We start from the raw sequence: 19,871 nt of genomic DNA on the forward strand, positions 1-19,871 counted from the left end.
AACCACTGGACCTCCAGGGAAGTCCCAGTATTGATTATTGAGAATTGTCTCTCTCACCCTAGAGTCCAGGCTATAGGGAGTTGGGAAAGCTCCTTTGTCTCGCTTTGCAGTAGAATGAGGAATAAATCAAGAATTTTTGAAGCAAAGAGCAGTAAAGTGATTTGTCTAAGGTTACACAGCTAATAATTTGTAGACTCAGTACTGATTCCCTGGCTTGACGGACTTGCTAGTTCCATTATGTCATTTGGTCTCCCCAAAGGTTAGGGAGTGGAAATCACAAAGTTCTTTTGGTATAACTTATTCTCCATCATATATAATATTTTTAGAGACAGAGGGGAAAGGTGGATAATCTGACCCAAAGCTATAAAATAAAAGTAACATTTTATTTAGAATTGATGCACTATTAGTTCCAGCTTAGTAAATGTCAGTAAGGAACTTATTTGGCTTCTTAAAATTCCTGATTAATTAGTGTATTGTCGATTGCAGATGAAATTTCCAAAGTGGACTAGGAAATTTTCCCAGAATTCTATAGCTGCTAAGCTAAGTTGCCAAGGATCACTATTACTTTCTTCCTTTCAACCCATAAAGCATGAATCATTGCACAAATAGCCCAGATAATTAGTGCACAGTTACCTTTTGACCTAGTATGACACTTGTTTGGCCTTAATTCACTGGTCTCAATGTTCATCACTAGCACTTTTTATGCCACAATTTTTTCGTTATTAAGTTTACTTTATTCCTCAGTTTGCTGAGTGTGCCTTGGAGTAGTTTTTACAGAAATGGTATAAAGGTGGTAGATTTTCTGGGCCCTTGAATAACTGAGAATGCATTTCTGTTGGCTTCCGGTATGACCACCTCAGCTGGGCACTGATGCTTGGATCACAGGCCCTTTCCTTTCAAGGTGTGGATATAGGTACAGACATTTCACTTATTAATATAGAGCTGCAACATTTCACAAATCCTAGAGGAAGAATCTGTGTAGATTACAAGAGGGACAGCACAGAAAGTCTCAGGCCCTGGTTTAAGTGTTTTAGATGCTTCTGAGGGTATCCACTGGTGTCTTTAAAAGTCTACTGAGGGCTTCCCTGGTGGCGCAGTGGTTGAGAGTCTGCCTGCCAATGCAGGGGACACGGGTTCGAGCCCTGGTCTGGGAAGATCCCACATGCCGCGGAGCAACTGGGCCCGTGAGCCACAACTACTGGGCCTGCGCGTCTGGAGCCTGTGCTCCACAACAAGAGAGGCCGCGACAGTGAGAGGCCCGCGCACCGCGATGAAGAGTGGCCCCCGCTCGCCACAACCAAAGAAAGCCCTCACACAGAAACGAAGACCCAACACAGCCAAAAATAAATAAATAAATAAATTAAAAAAAAAAAAAAAAAAGTCTACTGAACAGTAGTGACTCTGGGCCGGGTGGGATAGAAGGTTGGAAAAACAATCACTTTCCCTGGCAACATGAGTAAAACCTCCCCAAATAAACTGCCCTCCCTTTGTTGCAGTTTCAGGTTCAAAGGTTCCCAAAGTACAAAGATCTGAGGTCTAGTCTCCTCCCAACAATGCAAAGGCATGGAGGCTGGGGCCTAGTCAGACCCAGTGCAAGACAGAGCCCAAAGTTCATTAACTCTTGCAGTGGACACTCCAAGGCCAATAAATGTCAGTATAATTTAATGATCCATGTTCATTTCTATGCCATAAGCAGTGCATATGGCTTAGCATGCCACACTGTAATAATAATAACAGCTAATATGTTCTAAGTATTTACACATATTAATTCATTTGATTCTCACAATAACGTTAGGAGGCAATAGCTCTTATACCATTCCCATCTTATAGATGAAGAGACTAAGGCAAAGAAAGGACAAATCATTTGCCTAAAGTTACACCCTTAGCAAGTAGCAGAACATGCAATAAAATTGGTTGAGGCTGATATCAAAGAATTTGCTTCTCCCCACCACACTATATTGTTATAATGACATAGTAAAACTTTATCAATGTAAATGTCTTTAAAGTTACTATTGTATTATCTGTAAAAAGGAGAGTTAACTGATTTTGACTAGAAAGAATATTGCAGGAAAATGTTTAATGAACACATTCAGGAATAAAGGCTGACTTTTCCATTCGACATAATTGAAGTCCCTTTCCCTGGGTTGACCTGCTTCTGCTCCCTGCTGTTACATCACCCCTTCCCCTTTTGTGACTACTTCTCTTATGTATAAACACATTTCTCAAAATTGTGCATACTGTAAAGGGGTTTAGATGAGATAATCAGGTTTCTTCTAACTAAAATTCTGTGATCCTGTGAGATTTGTTGTTAAAGAAAGGTGTTGGGACTTCTCTGGTGGCGCAGTGGCTGGGAGTCTGCCTGCCAACGCAGGGGACACAGGTTCGAGCCCTGGTCCAGGAAGATCCCACATGCCACGGAGAAACTAAGCCCGTGCACCACAACTTCTGAGCCTACATTCTAGAGCCCGCGAGCCACAACTACTGAGCCCGCATGCCACAACTACTGAAGCCCACACGCCTAGAGCCCGTGCTCCGCAACAAGAGAAGCCACCGCAATGAAAAGCCCTCGTGCCGCAACGAAGACCCAACACAGCCAAAAATAAATAAAATTAATTTATAAAAAAAAAAAGAAAGGTGTTATGCCTATTAAAGTCACCCAAGTAAATTGAAGTGATAAAATATATTAGATATGCTGAGGGGAAACAGGTGCACTCATATATTACATAGTTCATTCGTTAAATTTTTTTTGAGGGCAGTTTGAACATGTGTTTGTGTGTGTGTGTGTGCATGCATAGGTATAAAAATCTGGTATTTCCACTTTTAGAGGATTAGGTCGGTTAGGAATGATTTGGCCATAAATAACAAAAATCTTGACTGGGTTTACAGTGGCTTAAATGCACAGGGGTTTATGTTTCTGACCCAGCAAGAGGTCTAGGGGTAGAGTTACTGGCATGAGGCCAACAGTCCAAACCTGTTCAGGATGGACCCCTGGGATGCCCTTGCATTTCTTGTTTGGTCACGATAAGATTGCCTTTGGCGGCCACAGAAATTCACCACCCAGATCTCCTGGTGAGGGAGGAGAACTCACTGACAGCCCATCTTTCTGGATTTCCCTGGTGTTTGTTCTGAGGGGGTTGTAGTGCATGCCCATTCCTGTAAGATGCTTGCTGTAAAGGACGCTAGTGGGCCAACTGGCAACTTCTGAATACGGTCCATAGATTAGAATATAGTAGTGAATCAAGGTTAATTTCTTGATTTTGATCATTGTACTGTGGTTATGTCAGAAAATGTCCTTGTTTTTAGGAAGTACACAGAGAAGTGTTTAGAGACAAAGGGACATAATATCTACAGCTCACTCGCAAATGGTTAAGGAAAAAGTATACAGAGGGAGAGAATGGTAAAGTAAACATGGTAAATGTTAACATTTGGGGAATCTGATATACAGAAATTCTTTTCTTTTTTTGGCAACTTTTCTGTAAATCTGGAATTGTTTCAAAATTAAAAGTGAAACATATCTAAAAAAATTCTCTGAGAATAAAACTAGGTCTCACAATAGTTATGAATTTGTCAGGGTTTATGGTACAATAATCAGGGGAAACATGGTATGCTGTTACCAGTTTTTACCCTTTCTTGTATTTCCCTAACACTTAGAAGTTTCTGTCTTAATTTATCTAACACCAGTAATAAATTGCTACTTCTCAATGTAAATTAAAAACAAAAACAAAAATCAGGGCTTCCCTGGTGGTACAGTGGTTAAGAATCCTCCTGCCAATGCAGGGGACACAGGTTCGTGTCCTGGTCCGGGAAGATCCCACATGCCGTGGAGCAACTAAGCCCGTGCGCCACAACTACTGAGCCCACGTGCCACAACTACTGAAGCTCGCGTACCTAGAGCCCATGCTCCGCAACAAGAGAAGCCACTGCAATAAGAAGCCCATGCACCGCAATGAAGAGTAGCCCCTGCTCGCCGCAACTAGAGAAAGCCCGCGTGCAGCAACGAAGACCCAATGCAGCCAAAAATAAATAAAATAAAATAAATAAATTTATTAAAAAAAAAACCCCACAAAAATCAGTTTTTAAAGCCCTACTCTTACAAGGGGAAACCAGTAGGAAGCAGAATTTGGTTCAGGTGTAACCCTGCTGATGCGCCTGCCTCATCCTTTCCCTCTGCTCACCTGCTGACATTACATCCAATCTCTGGGCTCCGTGATCCCATCCTTAGATCCTGTCCAGTGGCCCCTTTGGTCTTAGTGCTTTGTGTTTGCCCAGGATGAGGGCCCTGAAGCTCCTCTACATTAAATTCAGTTCTGATTGTGTCTTTGCCATGGTATATCATTTCCTTAAATAATATTCCTTGTCTAACCCTGGACCCTAGAACCCACCACTCTCTCTTTTCTTTTTGGCTCAGCAAAGCTTCAGCCATTCTACCTTCCCTTCCCCCATCTGGACAGAAATAAAACCCGTTTATTTATCCCTTCAACAAATACTTACTAAAGGTCTACTAAGAACCAGGCGCTGTTTTAGGCCCAGAGAACAAAACAGACCAAAACTATGCCCTCATATGGAACCTACATTCGTGTGGAGGAAGGAAGAAAACAAAATAAATAGGCCAATATACAGTTTGATAGATGGGGATAGATTGCTACTGAGAAAAACAAAGCTTGTCTCATGGAGCCTCTGGGTCCACATCCAAGAGGAAGTGACTGGGACCGAGAGAAACCAAGAGGTAGCGATTCATTGTGAATCCTGAGAGGTGACCAGAGAATACTTTTCCAGTAGGAGAAACAAATACCTATGGCACCAAATCAAGCTGGTGCAAGTGATTAGGTTCTTTCCAGGAAGGAGAACAAGCAAAGTGTAATTGGACCTTCTCAGAAAATAAGTGAATGTGATCGTCTGATAGTAAAGATAAGTACTTCTCTGAGAACTGGTATCCTGATTTCTGGCTGGGTGGCCTTCGTGCTGCTACTAATGAGATTCCAGGGATGGGAAGCTTCAGGGTGTAATTCGTTATCTTCACCAAGACAGTCTGCGTTGCAGTTTACAAAGGCATTTACAACGTTGCGTGACTGTTCCAACCGGTTCTAATTGTCAGGCACATGTTCAGTGTCAGGGTCGGTGCTGGTGTTTGGTAGAGTTTGGATGGAGCAGCTGCCATGAAGGACGGAAGGAATGGAGATTCTCTGTGCCCCTCCTGCCTCGCCCCTACCCTAGGCTCAGGCCCTAAACATCCCAGAACTGTACTTAACTTCCCCTGGACCCTTCACCCTGCTCAACCTTCCCCTGTAGCAGGGATAGGGCAGTCTGTTCCAAAATTGTCCTCACTCCACTATTTACCTTTCATTCAAAAAAAATTTTCATTCTTTCATGGTAGGGAATTGCAGAAGCAAAATAATCTGATGAAATGATCTCACTCTTGGCCATTCTCAAAGTTGAGTGTTCACATCAGACACGTGAGGGAGTAAAATGGTCATTCCTGGGCCCCAGGACAGATCTACTTAGTCAGCATCTCTGCGGTGGATCCAAGTAGCTGGTATGGTCACTGAAGATTGAAAATCCCTGGTCTATTCCATACCTGGGACTTCCCAATGCCTTTATAAAACAGGCATTTGTTCTGCAAACTGCCCTGATAAGACACATGTGGAACCTTGTTAAACAAATTCATTCACGGGCCCCCATCCAAACTCCTGATCAGAATCTCCAAGACAAAGGCCTGAGAATCTGTCTTTTTAACCAGCTCCTTGTGTTTTTTTGTTTTGTTTTGTTTTGTTTTGTTTTTTAATCAGAGAAGTCTGAGCATGCTCCTAGATGATTAAAAAAAAAATAGGACAGGGAAGCCAGACGAGCAGAGAACATACATCATAGATAAGCCACAACTGGCTATTTCTGGATTAAGTATCCAATTCCAGTTCAGTCCGCTGTGACCAGTTAGGATGGGGTCACATGGTATAAAATATGACCCTTTATATCATGGAAAGAAATGTCAGGAGTTCTGGAAACATAACAAGGACAACAAAAAGCAAAGGTGTGATCTAACTTCTGAGTAAAGGCTTGAGTAGTTTTCAATTTATTGCAAATAAAATTGGCAATTCCAAGATGAATGAAGTAAGAAAGGATGTGAAATAAGGGGAGTTTAAGCTGGAAACTGAGAACACAAATAGATGTCACAGTCTGAGTTTTCAGTGGTGAACTTCATGTTCCCATTTGTCCTGAGTGGATCGCTGATTTTTGCAACGGATGGAGCTCTGCCCTAATCGGAACAATTGCTCAGAAGCAAATGAAATGGATATATTATGGAAACTTGGATTCCATATTGCTTTCCCCATAAAACTCCTAAAAGTTGTGCCAATGATATAATAATCTCTGAAAGTAAATGTAGAGCCCACTTCTATCCAGTGATTACCTGGTATGATGCCAAACTACTTGGCCCTGCGGCATATCATGTGCTCCTCTAGACCACAGGTTCTCCAACTCTTTGGTTTTAGGACTCTTTGCACTATTAAAAAATTATTGAGAATTCAAGAGCTTTTGCTTATCTGGATTATATCTACTGAAATTTACTGTGCCTGGATTTAAAGCAGAAATCTTTAACGTTTTAATTTCTTTATTCACTTTAAAATAACAATAATAAATGTATATGTTGACAAACATTTTTCCAAAAAATTCAGCGATAGAAGTGCCATTGTTTTACATTTTTTGCAAGTATCGTTGGTCTGGCTTAATAAAAGACAGCTGGGGGAATTCCCTGGTGTTCCAGTGGTTAGGACTCCGCGCTTCCACTGCCGGGGGCCCGGGTTTGGTCCCTGGTCTGGGAACTAAGATCCCACAAGCTGCTTGGCGAGGCCAAAAAAAAAAAAAAAAAGATAGACAGTTGGATGCTCATATCTGCTTCTGTCAGGTGTGACATCACATGTCAGGAAGCCTCTAGGAAATGCCATAGCACCCTCATGAGGGAACGAGAGTGAAAAAGGCTTCAATGACTCCCTCAAAGGGTTTAGGGGATTCCCAGATGTCCCCAAACTATTATACATTCTGAAAACTGCCACTCTCGCTATTGCAGTTAGTAGGAATATAGGCCAGGCCTTGGAAAACATAAATTATTTTTTCTTCTTAAATGTAAACAATCTTGGGACTTCCCTGGTGGCACAGTGGTTAAGAATCCGCCTGCCAATGCGGGGGACATGGTTTCGAGCCCTGGTCCAGGAAGATCCCTTAGTTGTGCCACGGAGCAACTAAGTCCGTGCACAACTACTGAGCCTGCGTTCTAGAGCCCGCGAGCCACAACGACTGAGCCTGCGCGCCTAGAGCCCGTGCTCCACAACAAGAGAAGCCACCGCAATGAGAAGACCATGTGCCTCAACAAAGAGTAGCCCCCGCTCGCCACAACTAGAGAAAGTCCACGCGCAGCAACGAAGACCCAACGGAGCCAAAAAAAAAATAGATAAATTAATTAATTTTTAAAAATGTAAACAATCTCTTGCTTGGGTCTTATAATATCCTCTTAGGCTTTAGCTTCATAACTCTCTCCATCCCCTCATCAAATTCATTCTCCACTGTTAACAGCATCTTAAGACAATGAGTTGACATTTATTGAGCAGTTTCCACATACCAGGTCCTAGGCAAGGCACTCTGCATGCATTATCTCTTTTCATCTTTATTCTGACCTGTGAGATGTTAGAAAATATATATACTGGTCTCTGTCCGTGGTTCCTGGCACAGAGCTCCTAAAGCCATTGACATCTCCTACGTGATAAGAGCACTAGGAGTATCTTCCGTTCTAACATATGGTCTTTAACCCCGGTTCCTAAATCCCTTGGAATTTCCTGGGTGATAGCCGTGTCTTTTGTTTTAGTGAGGTGACTCTGGGTGGCCTCCTGCATGGGGGCTGGCCACCAGCAAGATCAAACCATAATTAGAAGCTTGGAATTTTCAGCCCCACCCTCCATTCTCCAGAGAGGGAAGAGGGGCTGGAAATGGACTGATGATCAATCATGCCTACGTGATGAAGCCGCCATAAAAATCCCCAAAGGACAGGGTTCTGAGAGTTTCCAGGCTGGTGAACACATGATGGTGCTGGGGGAAGGGCACACCCGGAGAGGGCATGGAAGCCACATAGCTTGCCCTATGCATCTCTTCCATCTGGATGTTCATCTGTATCCTTTATCATATCTTTTTATAATATACTGGTCCCAACACAGCCATAAATTAAAAATAAAATAAAAAATTAAAATATTATAATATACTGGTAAACAGTAAGTGAATTGTTTTCCGGAGTTCTCTGAGCTGCTGTAGCAAATTAATTGATTCTGAGCAAGGAAAGGGTCGTGTATAGCGCATCAGTCAGAAGCACAGGTGAAAACCTGAACTTGTGATTGGCCTCTGAAGTGGAGTGGGAACAGTCTTGTAGGACTGAGCCCTTGACCTGTGGGATTTGATGCTCTCTCCAGGCAGACAGTATCAGAACTGAGTTAAATTGTAAGACACACAGCTGGTGTCACAGAGAATTAGTTGGTGTGGGAAAAAACCCACACACCTCTGGTATCAGAAGTGTTCTGAGTGTGGCAGTAGTGTGAGACTAAAGGAGAAACACAAGAGGAAAACTGAGGGGTTTTTTTGCACAACCCCAGAAGACAGGTAATATTATTGTCCTTAATTTACTGATGAGGAAAACGAGACCTGGAGAAGGGCAGTAACAGGCCTCAAATTGCAGGGCAAGTAAGTTGAGAAATCAGGAATCTAACCCAGACTTCACGCTTTTAATTGTTTGATCTTTCTAAATAGTAAGTAGCTCATTTCAAGCTCATGTATAATTTTGAAGCAAAATTTCTCATTTTGTTACCGAACCAAACTTGGGTCCGCTTGCCTGCACGCAGTAAAGCCAAGACACCGGTTGTGATGAAGGAAAGTGAAGTGTTTATTGCAGGGCATCAAGCAAGGAGTCCAGGGCAGCTAATGCTTAAAAGACTGGCACTCCCCAACGCTTTCAAGGAAAAGTTTTTTTTTTTCTTTTTTTTAAATGCGTGGTTTTTTTTTAAACTTTGGGTTTATTTATTTATTTACTTATTTACTTATGGCTGTGTTGGGTCTTCGTTTCTGTGCGAGGGCTTTCTCTAGTTGTGGTGAGCGGGGGCCACTCTTCATCGCGGTGCGCGGGCCTCTCACTGTCGCGGCCTCTCGTTGCGGAGCACAGGCTCCAGACGCGCAGGCTCAGTAGTTGTGGCGCACGGGCTTAGTCGCTCCGTGGCATGTGGGATCTTCCCAGACCAGGGCTCGAACCCGTGTCCCCTGCATTGGCAGGCAGACTCTTAACCACTGCGCCACCAAGGAAGACCCAGGGAAAGGTTTTTAAAGACAAGGTGAGGGAGTGGGGTTGTGAGGTGTGTGATCAGCTCGTGGATATTCTTTTGATTGGTTGGTGGTGACGTCATCGGGAGTCAACATCATCAACCTTCTGGTTCCAACCAGTCTGAGGTCTACAGGCTTGTGGGCAGCATACAGTTAATTTCTTCCACCTGGCGGGGGTTTCAGTATCTGCAAAACAGCTGAAAGGACATGGCTCAGAAGATTATCTATAGCCCTTGAGGAGGAACTAAAGGTCCTTGACTTTGTTTAATGGCTAAACTATTATTATTTTGTCTTGCTTGACTGTTTTTCATTCTTTCTGCATTTTCTCACTCCTCTGATTAAATTTACTCTTTGGAACTCAGGGAAGGCCTAGGAGGCTACAGTTTTTCTACAGACAAGAGGCAGGCGGAGGACGTGGGGGGCAGGAGAGACTGTTCTGGGAAGGCCCCATGGGGTCCTGCTCAGTTACAATTTTATGCATTACATGTGCATTTTAAATTGTTTTAAGTTTTTGGAAATTCAGTTCAGAAGATTACATGTCTATTGGGAACCCTACAATTTGAAGTTTTCTATTTTCCTGTGTATTCATTAGGGTTGCTCTCTAGCTGGGCTTTGGAAAATTTTGCGTCTTTGGCTGCCTATTGGTTTTGGGGAAACCTGGTCTCAAACACCCTCTGAGTTTGGGAGGAGGGTTTCTGTCATTACTATTCTTTTTTTTTTTTTTTTTTTCTGGCCATGCCATGCAGCTTGTGGGATCTTAGTTCCCCAACCAGGGATCAAACCCATGCCTCCTGCACTGGAAGTGCAGAATCTTAACTATTCGACTGCCAGGGAAGTCCCTGTCATGACTATTATTCTACTCATTTGTAGTGGGTTGAATAGTGTCACTCAAAAATTCAGGTTATGGAACCTCGGGATGTGACCTTATTTGGAAATGGGGTCTTTGTAGATGTAATTAAGATAAGGCTTGAAATGAGATCATACTGGATTAGGGTGGGCCCTAAATCCAATGAGAGTGTCCTTACAAAAGACAGAAAAAGACACAGAGTAACATAGGAGAGAAAGCCATGGAAAGACAGAGGCAGAGATTGAAGTTAGCTGCCACAGCCAAGGAGCCCCCAGCACCAGGAAGGGACAAGGAAGGATTCTCTTTCAGAGTTCTGGAGTCCAGAACTGTGAGAGAAATAAATTTTCTGTTGTTCCAAGTCTCCCAGTTTGTGGTAATTTGTTACAGCAGCTCTAGGAAACTAATATACCATCCTTCAAGACCTTGCCCCAAATTGACCTCCTTTCTATGGCCTTCCCCCATCATTTAAGAAAGAAGTATTTCTCCCTCCTCTGAACTCCAAGAATACTTGCTGTCTGTGCCATTCCTGAGGGTTCAGCTTTTTATTTTGTGTATGTCAGCTTCTCCAGAAGGAAGGTTTCTGTTTTAATCCTTCCTTGAGTTTCTGCTTAGCTCCTAACTCAGTGATATTGGTGCAGGAAGAGTGGGGCGCGAGAGGATGGTCACGTCCCAGGTCTCAGGCGAGTCCCTGCGATGGCTGCCAGGTGAGGGCTCTTGGCTTCATACAGGAAGGAATTCAAGAGCGAGCCGAAGTAGAGTGAAAGCAGATTTATTCAAGGAGATACCACTCCATAGACAGAGTATGGGCCATCTCAGAAAGTGAGAGTGGCCCTGAGATATGGGTGGTTAGTTTTTATGGGCTGGGTAATTTCATAGGCTAATGAGTGGGAAGGTCATTCCAACTATTTCAGGGAAGGGGTGGAGATTTCCAGGAATTGGGTCACTTCCCACTTTTTGGCCTTTTATGGTCAGCCTCAGAACTGTCATGGCGCCTGTGGGTGTGTCACTTAGCATGCTGATGTATTACAATGAGCATAAAAGAGGCTCAAGGTCTAATGGAAGTTGACTTGTCCACCATCTTGGACTGGTTGTTTCTAACCAGTTTATGTTGTGTCCTCAATGGCTCTGTCATTCTTTTAAATGTGTCCTGCCCCCTTCCTGTCTCAAAATATAGTGTTTAATACATAACTGTTGAATATGGTTTTCCCAATTCTTTCTTTCCATTTAATGAATCCACATTTAATGAATCCACTCAACAAATATTTATTGAGTGCCTACAATGTGTCAGGCATTATTTCTTACCTTTGGGATAAATCTCTGAACCAAAAAGACAAAATTCAGTCCTTATGAAGCTTACTCTCTAATGAGAATGTAAGTTTATGTATTGAAATTCACATGCCCTAGCTGCATATTTTAGACTAGTTTCTGTAGCTTTTCCTGTCCCTTTATTGTCCAGAGCCAGTTTCCAATGCTGGGACTATCCTGGCATCTTTTCAGATCTTCTGCTTGAGTGCCAAGGCCAGAGAGTAGGGGGGGAAGTGATCTGAGGGGATCTCAGTTCTCACAGAATGGTTCTCTCACATAAGCCATCCTTGTGTCCTGAACCTCTCTCTGCCCATTGAAACATGTTTGTAAACTGTGTTGGAGCCAACTTCTGGAGATTTGATTTGTAAGTCTGGATGCAAGCGGAGAGAACAGGAAGGCACATGCAAGTCTGGGCACAGTGTTAGCCAGTGTTAGCTTTGGTCTAGTCCCAGAAAGGTGGCTGGTGCCACTTTTGCCAGGACCATCATCTGTCCTCCATTGCTTCCAAAATAAGGAATTCCTGCCTTTCTAAGTGGGTACAAATGTTAGGCACCAGGACAACATATATGGGATAAGTAGGGTGTTTTTTGTTTTTTAAATCACAATTTGCCAACAGCACTTTACTTTTTCTTTTCAACATCCTGTTCTGTAGCTTCCTTGGCCCTTTTTGCCGGGATGCCAAAGACCCAGGCGATGGCGCAGGCCATGTGGAGACTGGCGACCACCTTGAAGTTCTTCTCCTCCTCTGTGATGACTCTGGCTTTCTCCTTCTTGTAGACGTTTCGTATGGGCATGACTGGTCCCATCAGCTGGGTGGCCAGTTTGAGCTATTCAGCAGTGCTGTCTCCCTTTTTGGGGGCCGAGGGCTTCCTGGGGAAGAGGATGAGCTCGGAGCGGTACTCCTTGCGCCGCTGCACGTTGGCCGGCAGGGACTCCGTGCAGTTGTTCCGCCGCCTCGGGTCCACTGAGATCCCAATGGTCCGGGCCACCTTCTTGTGGATGCCAGCCACCCTCAGCTCCTCCAGGCTGAAGCCCCTGCCGGCGCCCACCTTGGTGTGGTACCTGACCGTGGGGCATCTCACCACCGGCTGGAGGAGGCCAGACGCGGGGCGCAGGGCGCTGAGGCGCACCTTGACCTGCCGGCCCTTGCGTCTGCGGACCGGCTGGTTGAACCACGTGGCCACGCGCCCCTGCCAGTCCTTGTGGGAGTGGGGCTTCAGGATCATGCCGTCCTGCTGGGCGCCACGGCTGCGGCCGACTGGCCTCCTCCAAGGGCTCACGGCGGCGCAAAGACAGGGTGTTTTTTTTTGTAGTTTTGTTTTTTTATAAATCTATTTATTTTTGGCTGTGTTGGGTCTTTGTTGCTGCCCGCGGTCTTTCTCTAGTTGCGGGGAGCGGGGGCTACTCTTCGTTGCAGTGCGTGGGCTTCTCATTGTGGTGGCTTCTCCTGTTGTGGAGCATGGGCTCTAGGGCGCACAGGCTTCAGTAGTTGTGGCTGGCACACGGGCTCAGTAGTTGTGGCGCACGGGCTTAGTTGCTCCGCGGCATGTGGGACTCCCAGACCAGGGCTCGAACCCGTGTCCCCGCATTGGCAGGCGGATTCTTAACCACTGCGCCACCAGGGAAGTCCCAGGCAGGGTGTGTTTTTTGATAGGAAAAATATGTGGAACAAACAATGATGTTTGTTCTCTAGTCTTATTTTGATGTTTTGCTCTGAGTAAATTCTGACTGATATGAGAGGCAGTCTCTCTGTAGCTAATTTGAAGGATGGGGATTGGTGATTGTAGAGAGAGATAACAGCATGTCAGTCAACCTGTCCAACAGGCAAATACATGTTTAAAGATTAATATTTAGTTATTTGAGAATGTGGTGAAATAGCACTCAGAAACTGTTATTGGGAGGAAGTAAGGTAAATTAATACAAACTTTCTAGTATGCATTTTGGGAACATGTTTCAAAAGCCTTGAAATGTTCATCGTCTTTAATCAAATAATTTTATTTTCAGGAATTTATCCTGAGGAAGTAATCTTACATTTGCACAAAGGCTTACTCAGAAAGATCTTTGCAGTGTTATTTACAATAATGAGAAACAACGCAAATGTTCAACAACAGAATTGGTTAAATTAAAAATGTTACATCTGTGTTAGAATATGAGCCATTAAGAATTATATTCAAAGATTGAAAAATGTTAATAATTTTACAGTTAAGTGAGAGTTACATGCACATGAGGGTTAATTATGGTATTCTCTATACCTTGGATTACGATTGAAATTTGTGATAACAGAAACTAAAAACTCTTGTTCTCAAAGAATGTTTACATCTAATGGAAAATGCTTATAAGGTATTATTAAATGGAAAAGGCAATTTATTGATGTATGGTAGGATGTATGTATTGATGTATGGTAGGATGTATGTATTGATGTATGGTAGGATTCCATAGGATTCTAGTTTTGTAAAAAAAAAACTAACCTTTCTGTTCATTTTATATATTGAAAAAATATTTATGTAATGTTAACGGTGGCTGTCACTGGATGGTGCAAAAATATAGAAACTGTAGATTTTTCCTTTTATATTTCTTTATATTTTCAAACATCCATTTAATAAGCCTGTAATACTTTTATAATCAGCAAAAGTAATAATTCAGTGTTAAAAGGGAGGAGAGACTTTTAAAAGAAGGGCAGAGAGCCCGACAGTTCTTAGTACTGGTTTGTAACTTACTGGCTGCATGACCTGTGACAAATTTCTTTGCCTTCCTAAGCCTCAGTTTTATGTCTGTAATAAGAAAAAAATTTACCTACTTTATGGGGTTTACGTGAAGATTAAATAAAACAATGCAGATAAAGATTCTCACATGCTATCTAATGGAGAGTGAGGCTCAGTAAATGTTATTTTCATAAAACCTAAGTTTGACTTCTGCTGTGGTCAAAGTAGCATAACTGGTAGTTGGTTAGTTTCCCTGCAATAAATATGTAACTAGAAAACTGGACAAAATATATAAAACAACCATCTTCAGACTTTGAACAACAGGTACACAGAACTTTGATTCCTGAGAGAAAGAAAACAAATTTGGTGAGCCCTCTAATTTCCCAGGCTTTCTATAGTAGGGAGAGAAGTTGCAAGCAGAACATGGCAGCCTCACTGAAATGAGGAGACAGATACAGATCAGAGTTTGTGGCAGTTGAGGCAACTGGAATTTGTGGGGCAAGTTCCCAAACCAAAAGAAGGTTTACAGAAAAAGGGCTGTATAAGTGTTCATAGGATCCCCTTAAGTCTTTGGCCAAATATTAGGCTGTATATGTGTAAGGTGAGACTCCATAAGCTGGGCACACAGAACTATTACCAGAGAAAAAAATCTACCAACCTTGCAAACTGAACAATAACTAGAGCCTGCAGAGGGTTGAGAGACATTCTACTTCCAATTAGCCAGAATTCAGTAGGCTCCAGAAATGCCACACCTTAGGAGTAAGGCTAAAGTAGTCCTAAAATAAAGGATACTTTAGACCCTCCCAAGAAAAGCTTGAAAATAAACCTCAAAAAGACCAAGCTGATCCCCAACTAAATTAACTGCTTACAAGAAAAAAGCTCAGCCAGCACCTTTCAAGGGAAAACAACAAAAATCCAGACACTCAGCAACATGACACTCACAATGTCCAGAATCTGGTAAAAAGATTACCAGGCATGTGGGAAAACGTGAAAATATGATCCTTAGCCAGGAAAAAAAAGTCAGTAGAAACAGATACATAAATGACAGAAATGATGAAATTAGCAGACAAGGACTTTGAGAGAGCTATTGTAAATATGCTTAAGGATTTAAAGAAAAACTCAATGAACACAATGAGAAATGTGGAAAATTATAATGAAAGAACCAAATGTAACTTCTAGACCTAAAAATCAGAAATGCATAATTCACTGGATGGGCTTAGCAGATGGTTGCACACAACAGAAGAAAAAAAAGGAGTTGAAGATATAGCCAAAAAAAAAAAAAAAAAGTTCAAACTGAAGCTCAGAAAGAAAAAGAGAGAGAAAATACATACATACGTACATAAATACATACATAGAGCCCCAGTGGCCTGTGGGTAAATATCAAGCAATCTAACACATGTAAATTGAGTGTGGAAGAGATATTTGAAGAAATAATGGCTGAAATTCCAGATATGATTTTAAAAATACATATTTACCAAGAGATGCAATAAGCTTAGCCAACCCCAAACGGGATAAATACAAAGAACCAAATCAAGATTTATTTTAATCAATTTTCTGAAAACCAGTGATAAAGTGCATGTGTTAAAAAAGCCAGAGAAAGAAAGTCACATTACATTCAGGGGAACAAAGATAAGACTTTCCACTGATTTCACATCAGAAATAATGTTAAGCCAGAAGACACAGAGGAGCATAGAAAGAAAGAATATGTTATCTTAGAACTCTAATATGCAATAAACATAATCTCTTAAAATGCAGATGAAACAAAGGTTTTTTAGACAAATAAAGGCTAATTACTAGAAAATAATTCTTGCCTGCATTATAATATGATTAAAATAATGATTTTAATTTAATGATTGAATAATTTAATCATTAAATTAAATTAATGATTTTAATTTAATGATTAAATTTAATGATTTTGATCTAATGATTAAAATAAACAACAGCTAATTATTAGAAAGTAATTATTGCCTACACTACAGGAAATAGAAAAGGAATTTCTTTAGTTTATGAGGAAAAAATACCAGCTCTACACAAAGGAATAAAGATCATTGAAAATCGTAAATATGTGGGCAAAATTTTTTCAGTAAAATTTTTTTCAAAAATAATTGAGTATTTAAAACAAAAGTAATATCAATATATTTGGGATCAATAACATATACAAGTAAAAGTTTTAACAAGAGAAGGGGGGAATGGAAGGAGACTGTTATAAGGTCTAACTTTATGCAGCAGTACAATTTTATTTGAAGGTAAACTGTGATAAGGTAAAGATGCATACTGTAAACCCTATAGCAATCATTATTTAAAAAGTGAGTATAAACTAAAAGAGAAGATTAAATGACATGCTAAAAATACTCAATTTAAAAGAAGGCAGGAAACATGAAAAAAATGAACAAAGAAGAGATGGGATTAATAGGAAACAAATAGCAAGATGGTTGATGTAAATAATCCAACAATATCAACAACTGCGTTAAATATAAATGAACTAAACACATCAACTAAAAGCAGACATTGTTATACTGGAAGAGGACAAGATTCATATAGGTTGTCTAAAAGAAATACACTCTAAATATAAGGACAAAGTTTAAAAATAAAAGAATGAAATAAAATATACCATGAAAATATTAATCAAAATAAGGCTATATTAAGGTTATATTTGAACTTCAGGACAAGGACCATTATCAAAGACAGAGGGACATTTCATAATTATAAAAGGCGACTTCATTATGAAGCCATAACAGTCCTAAATGTTTATGCACTTAGTAACAAGAGCTTCAAAATATATGAAGTAAAAACTGACAGGATTAAAAGGAGAAATAGACAAACACAATTATAGTTAGAGATTTTAATACTCCTCTCTCAATAATTGATAAAATAAGTAGATAAACAATGGGTAATGATATAGACTTGAAAACACTATCAACATGACCTAATTGGCATAGATGAAACACTATACCCAACAGTGGCAGAATACATATTCTTTTTAAGTACACATAGAATATTCACCGAGAAACCATATGCTAGGTTGTAAAATGTCTCAATAAGTTAAAAATGAGTATGTTTTTTGATGATAAATGAGAGAAGTATATCTGTAAAATCTCCAAATATTTGGAAATTAAAGAAAACATTGCTAAGCAACCCATGGGACAAAGAAGAAATTATAAGAGAAGTTAGGAAATCTCTCTAGTTGAATGATTATGAAAGTACAAAATATTAGAATTTGTGGGATTCAGTTAAAGCAGTGCTTAGAGGGAAATTTATAATGCTGATATTATTAGACACAAAGAAAAATTCTAAAATCAACATCTAAGAATTCCACTTAAGATAAAAAAGATTAAATTAAACTCAAAGTTAAGTAGAAGGTAGGAAATAATAAAGAGCAGAAATCAATGACACAAAAATTGGGCAAAAATAGAAAAATCAAGTAAAACAAATGCTGTTTTTTTTTGTTTTTTTTTTGGCTGTGTTGGGTCTTTGTTGCTGTGCATGGGTTTCCTCTAGTTGCAGCGAGCGGGGGCTACTCTTTGTTGCGATGCATGGGCTTCTCATTGTGGTGGCTTCTCTTGCTGCAGAGCATGGGCTCTAGGCGCACGGGCTTCAGTAGTTGTGGAGTGCGGGCTCAGCAGTTGTGGCGCACGGGCTTAGTTGTTCCGCAGTATGTGGGATCTTCCTGAACCAGGGCTTGAACCTGTGTCCCCTGCATTGGCAGGTGGATTCTTAACCACTGCGCCACCAGGGAAGGCCCAGACAAATGCTGGTTTATTTGAAGGATCAATACAGTTGATAAAGCTCTAGCTGGACTGAGGAGAGAACACAAGTGACCAGTATTAGAAATGAAAGAGGGGATATCACTTCAAACTTAGAGCATTTATGCCAACACATTTGACAACTTAGACAAAACTGAGAAATTCTTTAAAACACAAATAACTGAAGCATAACGAGAAATGGAGTCTAGTATTGATATTTTAGAGCCTGGATTCTGGAGCCTGGCTGCTAGGGTTTGAAACTCCGCTCTTTCACTTATCAGCTGTGTGAATTTGGGCAAATCCCTTAACTTCTCTGTGCCTCTGTTTCTTCTGTAAAATCAGGATAATAGGGTTTTTGTAAAGATTAAATGAGTTATTTTGTAAATTTCTGTGCCTAGCACTATATAAGTGTTAAGCTTTGATCATTTCTTAAGTCTTAAAGGATTTTTCTGGATTGAGACTTATAATTGGTTCTGAGAGTTCAAATGAGAGTTGGAGATTTGAGGGTAGTGCTAATGGTTTTTTTTTTTGGTCAATAAGATGGACTGTTAATGGATATAGCTAGAAAGTTCATATATGGAGTTCAAAAGTCTATTGGCAGTTTGTTTCAATGCAACGTAGGAAATCAATCAACTTCAAAAAAGAAAAAAAAGCAAAGAAACAAACCCTGATGAAACATAGTCCCCTTTGCCATGACGCTCCCAGCCCCTGACATTATTCCCTTCTCCACGTAATTCTGAACGAGAGTTAAAAAGGTTGACCTCGTGGTAAGTTGGGAGAGAGATGTGTGTTCGGCAGTCAAAGTGCAGCTAAAAGTGGCTGCTGGAAACAGGAGGGCTTCCTGGGTCAGCTGGCAGATGGGAGGAAATGCAGCTTATCTTCTACAGTTTCCAATCAATTAGGAAGAGAGCTTCTCATCCCAGTTCTGAAACACTGGAAGTGTCTTGCCCATCCAATTTCCTTCCTCCTAGAGGCCCCAGAGTCTGAGCCGGGTCGTGCACAGTCTCAGGTCACGGCTGTGCAGTGGGCCTGCCAGCCCGCTGCTGAAAGTCCTGGTGCGAGGCTCGGGGCTCTCCACCAGCAAGCCTGGTAGCCAATGGCACCCCGGTGGTCGAGGCCGGCTTCTCCCGAGGACCTCTGCCCGCTGCCTGGGGAAGCCAGAGGTGGTTTCCTCATGTGCCCTGCTCAGAAGGCTGTTGTCCTCCTTTGCTTTGTGGGGACTCAGTCCCCACCAACCATCAGCTGGGTAGCAGTGCCTCAGGCAGAGAGGTGAGCCAAGAAATTATCCACCACAAAAGAACACGAACCCAAGCTGAATTTGAACATCTGTTTCCTATGGAACGCTCTTCGGAAAGCATGGCATTGTTTGCTCTCCAAACCAGTTCCCAGCAATCCAGGAGAAAAAAGAAAAGCCATTAGTCTTTGAGGTAAGGCTGGCTCTTTTACGAGAGGACAACAGACCTTCTCTTTGAACCTTGGGGTCCTGAGGGATCCCAAAATTGTCAACACTTAAAGATCACGCAGACAGGAGTCCTGGTAGAGTCTATGAATGCTGCTCTTCATGAGAAATCTGAACTCTCTAAGGAAGGGAGAGGAATAGGCAGGAACTTTAAATCCTCAGAGAATTGGGGCAGGGACTGAGTAACTCCTTAAGACAGAGTACGGCAGTTGATCTAGAGTCTGGACCAGCTGTTCTGGTGACCATCCCATAGCCAGAGATTCCACAATCATAATGACCAGGGCACGGGCTTGTGGTTACACAGGCCCTGGAATGTACGAGCCATGTGACCTTGGGCAAGTAATATAACTTCTTGGAATTTTCAATGGTCAAATGGAAATAATAATGCCACTTTTATGGGGATATTGTGTGAAACATTGACCTAGCACTTACAAAGCACTTGGATAGCCTGGCGTTGAGTAGATGCTTAA

The 19,871-nt window shown here is 41.7% G+C and overlaps 1 long non-coding RNA gene and 1 pseudogene across 2 annotated transcripts in view; both read right to left on the reverse strand.

Annotated features, from left to right (window-relative positions):
* LOC309627486 overlaps positions 1-19,871 on the reverse strand; it is a 564,569-nt gene that overhangs the window by 493,692 nt on the left and 51,006 nt on the right. The gene's annotated exons all lie outside the window — the stretch shown is intronic.
* On the reverse strand, positions 9,025-12,827 carry LOC309627467 (large ribosomal subunit protein eL13 pseudogene; annotated as a pseudogene). The gene has a single exon. The product of its transcript is annotated as a large ribosomal subunit protein eL13 pseudogene (transcript).

Source organism: Balaenoptera borealis (assembly GCF_965194805.1).
Source record: "Balaenoptera borealis genome assembly, chromosome: 4".
NCBI classification, from domain to species: domain Eukaryota; kingdom Metazoa; phylum Chordata; class Mammalia; order Artiodactyla; family Balaenopteridae; genus Balaenoptera; species Balaenoptera borealis.